Below are 7,316 nucleotides of genomic sequence, written 5' to 3'. Positions count from 1 at the left end.
GGAGGGTGCTGGTAGCAACTGTAAGCTCTTGTGTTGCAAGTGAAGTTGTAGGGAGAGATGTGATGAGTTGTCGTGGTCGTCCTTCTAACTTAGTTCGTGTTTCTAGCTCTTCAAGGTTATCCTTCTAACTTAGTTCATGTTTCTAGCTCTTCAGGGTTTAAGTCATGAGGTGCCTCTCTTGGACATTGATCTTGATGAGCTTGCTCATCTTTTGATATTTGTATGAATCCAATCTTTGTTGCAACGACGCATCAACGTATTGTGATGTCTATGAACAAATCTCTCCAGGAAGGTGCATGTAAACCTCAAAAAAGGTTGATATGATTGGGTTTGCTACTGAGAAGAGTATCTTGGTGGATATTGACTATAGTATCTATCATCCGTGGAGTTTGCAACAATGGAGGTTTGTGTATTAGTGTTTGGCACATTTTTCTATTTGAGGCAGGAGGGTGAAAGCTAGCTTGTACTCAGCTTCACATGAGGAATTAGCCACAGTAGATTGTTTCTTGCTCAGCCAAGAAATGCAAGCTTTGCCCAAAAAGAAACAATTACAACTTGTGGACTACCTAGTGTCATAGTCTCCAACCCTAGTCTCCAGCCCAACTTGAGTCACTTTAAGCATGCATCTACAAGTCACCCCCCTTGGGAACATCAAGCCATAAGACTTTGTGCCTTACAAGTAACGAAAGATGCATTTTACAACCTACCAATGTGTTGTCTTTGGGCTATGCATATACTTGCTTACCTAAGATACTACATACTGAATATCGGGCCGTGTATTGCACAAATAAATGAGGCATCCAATAGCCTAGCTGTAAGGTGTGGCAGCCACTGATTCACCCGCATCATACATAGTAAGCTTCAAACGATGCCACACTTGTCTTGTATGAACTGAATCCCCAAATAGAAATTTAACATGCCCAAATCTGTCATGTCAAATTTAGCTTTCAATTTAGCCTTGAAATCTGTAATTATTTTCTCATTTGACCCTGTGAGTAGCATGTCATCTACATAAATAATGATGAATAAAATATCTGCCCCATCCTTCTTGGTGTAAAGGGTGCTCTCTGTTGGACTATTATGCAGCCCCTTGCTGCCCCCTAGTAATGTATCAATCTTGACATATCATGCACGTGGGGCTTGTTTCAGCCCATATAAATCTTTATTCAGCTTGCAAACTTGATGTGCATTACCCAAAAGTTCAAAGCCAGGAGGTTGTTTGACATAAACCTCTTCGTGCAAGTCCCGATTAAGGAAAGCTATTTTTATGTTCAACTGATGAACATTCCAAACAAAAGTTGCAGCCATTGCAATAATGATCTGATAGTTGTCATCTGGGAGGTAGGAGCAAAAGTCTACTCATAATTTATGCCCTTTTTTTGAGCATATCCTTTGGCAACCAATTGTGCCTTGTATCGATCAATGGACCCATCTGGCTTCCTTTTTACTTTGAAAAGCCATTTGGCACCTATGGCATGTTTTCCTGGTGGCAAATTCACAACATCCCAAGTGTGATTTTTCTCAATGGATTGTGCATAGCATTCATCCAGTGTACATTATTCTTGGATTCTTTGAAAGTATAAAGTTCTTCCTCATCAAGAAGAGTACTTGCATAAGCTGATTCAACAGAAAGAGCCCCTCCTTTGTGTTGTGTTGCACTATGAGTCCTGCGATGCAAAGGTGTCTCAAGTCTACTGTACCTGAGAGTTTGTAGCAGCTAGTTTGGAACTGTTTTTGATGCATGTATCTCTTGAATCTCTTGCCTCACAACTTCATCCACTTCCTGTGGAGGAACAAAATCAGCAGGTGGCTGAATCGAGGCATGTGGAATAGGAGGAGGCTACTGTAAATGCTGATTTTTAGCATGAGTATCAGCTGGGGAACCCAAGGCAATGGGAAGTAACCCCTCAAAAACATCATTTGAAGAAGCTGAAATAGTGAATTCAGCATGTGAATGGGCTGAATTCTATGAAAAGATTACATCTCCACTCACAAAAATCTTGCATTGGCAGGATTGTAGAGACGATAGCCTTTGCTCTTTGCACTATACCCAACAAAAATACACTTTAGTGCCTTATCTGACAACATATGTCGAAACTCCACAGGCAGGTGGGCGTATGCAACACATCCAAAGACACAAAAATGATCCACTAAGGGCTCTCTCCCATGCCAAGCCTCGTAGGGAGTGATGGTCTTCAAAGCCTTTGTGGGAGCCCAATTAAAAACATAATTGGCACACATGAGCCCTTCAAGCTAGAATCTTTGAGGCAACTTCTTGCTAGTGAGCATGCATCTATTCATCTCCATGAGAGTTTTATTTTTTCGCTCAGCTTTGCCATTTTGCTGAGGGGTAAGCCTCACTGTAAGCTGATGTGTGATGCCTTTCTCCTTCAAAAATTCCTCAAATTTATGAGACACATACTCCCCCCCTCTATCAATGCATAGTGTCTTCACCTTGACTCCTGTCTCATTTTCAACCTTGGCCACAAAGTGTTTGAAATGCATAAACACATCTGATTTTTTCTTTAAGCCATGGACCCAAGTGTTATTTTTGTAGTAATTTATAAATGTGACATAATACCGATAACCACCCAAAGCAGTCATCCTCATGGGACCACATACATCACTATGTATGAGTTGTAATTTTCAGACAGCTCGTGTTGCACCATCCTTTTTGAAGGAAAATATATGCATCTTACCGAGGATGCACCCTTCACAAGCATGAGGAGGAAGTGACTCCAAAGGAGGAATGCATCAACCATAGCATCCTTCAGAAGTGTCATCAAGCTGCCATAGCTCATGTATCCATATCTGGCATGCCATAACTCCGAATTCTGCATGGCAACAGTGGGATTGGTTACTGCAAGTGCAAGATTGGATCTTTTCTCATTAACATCAAGTTGAAAAAAACCCTGATACAAAGTGGTAGACAACATTAGAGCATAATCATTTTCTTTGTCTCGGACTGTACACTTGTCATCTTCAAAGACGATTAGAAATAGGTTTGAAACCCTCCTCGATTGAGCGAGGATACTGAAAGTAAATTCGTCTTGATAACAGACACATAAAGAACATCAGAAATTCTTATATCTGTGCCTTCCGTGGAGATAAGTACAACCTCACCCACTCCACAAACTGAATAAGAATAATTTTTAGCACAAGCCACCCTCTTTCTAGCGGGTGGTGCATGCACAGATGCAAAAAGACACTTCCTGGAAGTGATGTGCTTGGATGCACCACTATTAAAATACCATGTGTTCAGTGTCTCATTGACAATGAAAGTGCATGCATCCTTCGAAGGGTCGTAGCTGCAAGTCAGGAAAGCATATGAGTCATCCTTAAGAGTGGTTGTACTATCTGGACCAGCCATTGGAAAATCTGAAATGCAAGACAAAAAGTCATAATCCTCTTCCACAAAGTTGGTTGTTGAATCAGCTCCTCCATGTGCACAAGGGGCTGATGCATTTGAGACAACCATACCCAAATCCTTTTTCTTTTCCTTTGCTATTCTCTTCTTGCATTCACCAATGTAGTGACCTGGCTTCTTGTAGTAGTGACAAATACCCTTCTTCTTTGGCTTCTCTACATCACCTTTAGCCTTGTGAGAGGGCTGTCCGGAATTAGCTTTAAGCTAACGTGTAAGCTGATTTGTATGTTGCTTTTGCTGCCCTTTCCCTTTGGGCTTGAATTTTGAAAGCATGGCAAGAGTCCTATCAACTCGTGAAAAGAGAGAGGATTGCCACCCCCCCTCAATGACAAATTCAGCGACGTATGAAAGTCGAGATATGACTCAGGAAGAAAATTCAGAGTGGTGGTAATCATCTCTGAATTAGGAATGAGATCTCATCTATATTCAGCAATTGCTCTCTCAAATCCTGAAGCTTGGCGAGGTGATTATTCATTGAGTCACCCTCATCCATATGTGTGTGAGATAGCTCTCTCTTTAGGAAAGAGACCTTGGAATCATTTCTAGTTGCAAACATACTCTCCAAAATATCCCAAGCTGCCTTGAGCTCTTGCATGATTGAATGTGTAGAATGATAAACCTTTTGACAGAAAGGGAGATAATTGAAAGAACTTGTGCATCACGTGAATCCCACCTTTTCTGTTCCTATGTGGGAGGCACCAATGCAACAGCTACTGTACCTAACACTTGTCCTACACCTTGTGCTTGACCTCCACCCCTTCTGCCACCTTGTTGAGGAGGAGGAGTGAGATGTACAACCACAGTCTCTGGCCGTGTCCCATCCTCGTTGACATAATCCCATTAGTGTTTGCCAACTAAGATATTGCGAACCATAAAACTCCATGAGTAGTTGGTGCCATCCAACTTATCCTCCTCTGTGAGGACACCAAAAACCTCATTAGGATTATTCTGGGCCATATCTGCTTGACAAAACACAAAATGCAACAAATCTGACAAGTGAAATGCCTTCTTGAGATTAAAGATGCACAACCCAAATCTGAAAAAAATCTACCCAAAATGATAGCTTGCTGCCTTAGCGTATCAAAGGCTTAAAATGCACTTGAATGCTCTGCAAAATCTATTTGTAAAAATTGGCAAATGTCTGCAATGTGACTCAATCTGAGTCCAAAACTGCGTACAAACTCCCAATTTGTCTGTCCACTGCCAAATTGCAGCTAAAATGCAAAAGCCCCATATTTCTTCAAGGAAATTGCATCCAAAAGAGGGAAAATTATCTAAAAGCCCCAAATTTGCAAGAAATTGCAGTGTGAAAATAAAAGCCCCAAATTTTGTGACAAGATTGAGCTGGGGCTAATCCAAAAAAAATACCCAAATTTGAGTTAACAATCAATGGCTCCTTGAAAAATGTACCTGTAAAAAAAGACCCTGCATAGAGCAACTAGTCCATACTAGTTGTACAAACTGTGCGGGCTGTTGCAGGTTGTATGGACGTGTGGGCGGTTGTCAACCGTACGGCTGTACGCGGTGGCAAGTACGACTGAGATGGTGCGACAGGTACTGACTAGAATTGTACGGAACCTAATAGTTGTACGGCTTGTGCTGATAGCAGTTGTACGAAGCCCAACAGTTGTACGATTGGTACAAAGTGCGCAGGTACAGAGGTGCTGTATGGCAAGCTAGTGTGAAAATGTAGTGTACAGAGGTGACAGTGTACTGATGTACGGGGCACAGTCAGTGTACGGACTGCACGACAGCTTTAATGGAGCTATACGAAGAAGCAGATACAGAATAGTATGGACAGGCAGCGTCGCACATGTGTTGTACAAATGACAAGCATACGGGCTGTCAGAGCTGGTGTGTGGGAATCTATACACATTATACAGACGGTTGGCGCTGCATTGGTACGAGAATCTACATGATGTACGAAAGGTTGGTGCAACAACATGGGTTTGTTGTACGGATGAACAGCAGCAGTAGGAGCACGAGCAGCAAGAGCTTGTGCTGGAGGCAGGAGCTCAACAAGGCTCTAATACCAAATGTGAGAAAATGCACAGACAAGGATGCGGAAGCAAGAGAACTAAAGTGCAAATATAGTGTGCAATAAAAGAGATAAGAAACATACAAGAGTGGAGGTGGTTTTGTCTAAGTGACAAAACCACACTAACCCATTAATTGTAGTTAGGGGGAAAAACCTTTAGTGAGGGAAAAGTGCCCCTAACTCACTTATGGATTACATTGGTCACTGCCTAGAATATGGCAATAATTCTAACACGATATGCGGCATTTTACTGAAGAAGATATGCGGTCACCTGTAAGAGTTCATGAATCTGATGTGATTCTTACTTATGATCAATTGGTGAAACATCTTCCGGATGATGGAGAGGGTTTAAATGGGAGGATGCACATTTTTTTGCAAGTTATTGATAATCGGAGGATTGTGGTAAGTGTTGTGTTGTTTTGTGTTTATGTTTGTGGTTTTTTGGTAAGTTTGTTTGGTGATTGTGTTTGTTTGTGTTGGTTCAAGTGTGGTATAATCGGAATCGGGTCAGTTTGAAAGCTCTAAGCAAGTTTGTGAGGATGATGATGGATTTTGTTGGTTTTTCGGGAAACTTTATTAATTGAAGTTTATGTGTGACTCTTGCAACAAGGTTGGGATTATGTGGTGTTCCTTTCTGATGTAGCAATGAAGAAGAGGGCATAAAAGGGTTAGTAGTTTGAGTAAGTATGATAGAAGTGAGAATATGAAAGTAGAAACGGCGCTGGAGTTGGCTGCTAACCCTTATGATGTTAGGGCTCTTTACGAAATTATGATGATGTTTTAAAGATAAATTTGGAGGTTTACTTTAGGAAGGGCACCCATATGAGGTGTTTTTAGGCTAGGATTCTTAGAGCTAGTGGTGTGGATTTTGTGGTGGTGATGGTGGTGCTTTTGGTGTGAAGGATCGTGTATCGATTTTTGCTGATTTTATTCAGTCTGTTCTTGGTGTTTTTGCTAGATCAATTGGAGGTGTAGGTGCTTATTCTGGTGTTGGTGGTGTTTCTTCTGGAATTTGTACTGAAGCAGGTGTTCTTTTTGGAGATGTTCCTTGTTGTGCTTTTCATCATGGCGGTGATGGTTCGAGGAATTCTAGTGATGTTGGTGTTAGTACTACTCTGGGTTTTGTTAGTAGGTGTGCTATTTTTGGGAGTGTTACTCATGGTGGCGTTGTTGGTAAATTACCGGTTGTTGCTGGTGCTGTTCAGGTTGGTGTTAGTAATGTTGTTGCAGGCGCTTTTGTGCTTGGTGACAAATCTAGAGCCTGGAATGTTGCTAGCGACTTGAGGAAGATGCTTTTGTGAGGATGAGTAATATCTCGTGGATGGAGCAGTTGTATCAAGTTGGTCGATCTTCTCTTGTTTCTGGTGGTGCGTTCAAAGATTGCGTCTTCAATTTTCATGTTGATGGTGGTTCGTTTCAGAAGAAGGATTGGAATTCGAATGTGGATTGTGTAGAAGATGAGCCTATGTGGCTTTTTTGGGTAGTTGATGATCCGTTTAAAAAAATAAATAATGTGTTGACAGTGATGCCTATGTCACCAGCCCCTTTCATCTACTTTTGTTTTTGGCATGCCAATGGCATTATGTTGTAGATGAGCCAATCGCAATGCTTTGGGCATTGTACTGATGTGCTAGCAAGCCAGTAACCAGAGCTACTGGGAGAGCGGGTAGTTGCCGTGGGGACACTATAGCTGGCTTGTGAGTGGGGTGAACAACGGACCGTGAAGGAGTAGGTAGAGGCCATGGGGAGGCCTTTACCCCATGTGAAAGTGACGCGCGATGAAGTCACGAGTTACTTTTACATGGGGTAAAGGTCAACCAATGGCTTCTACCGACCATCAAAATAGATGGA

This window comes from Dipteris shenzhenensis, chromosome 15 (assembly GCF_047967505.1).
Source record: "Dipteris shenzhenensis isolate YYH24624 ecotype China chromosome 15, Dip_SZ_1.0, whole genome shotgun sequence".
NCBI classification, from domain to species: domain Eukaryota; kingdom Viridiplantae; phylum Streptophyta; class Polypodiopsida; order Gleicheniales; family Dipteridaceae; genus Dipteris; species Dipteris shenzhenensis.
This window is presented reverse-complemented; position numbering follows the sequence as displayed.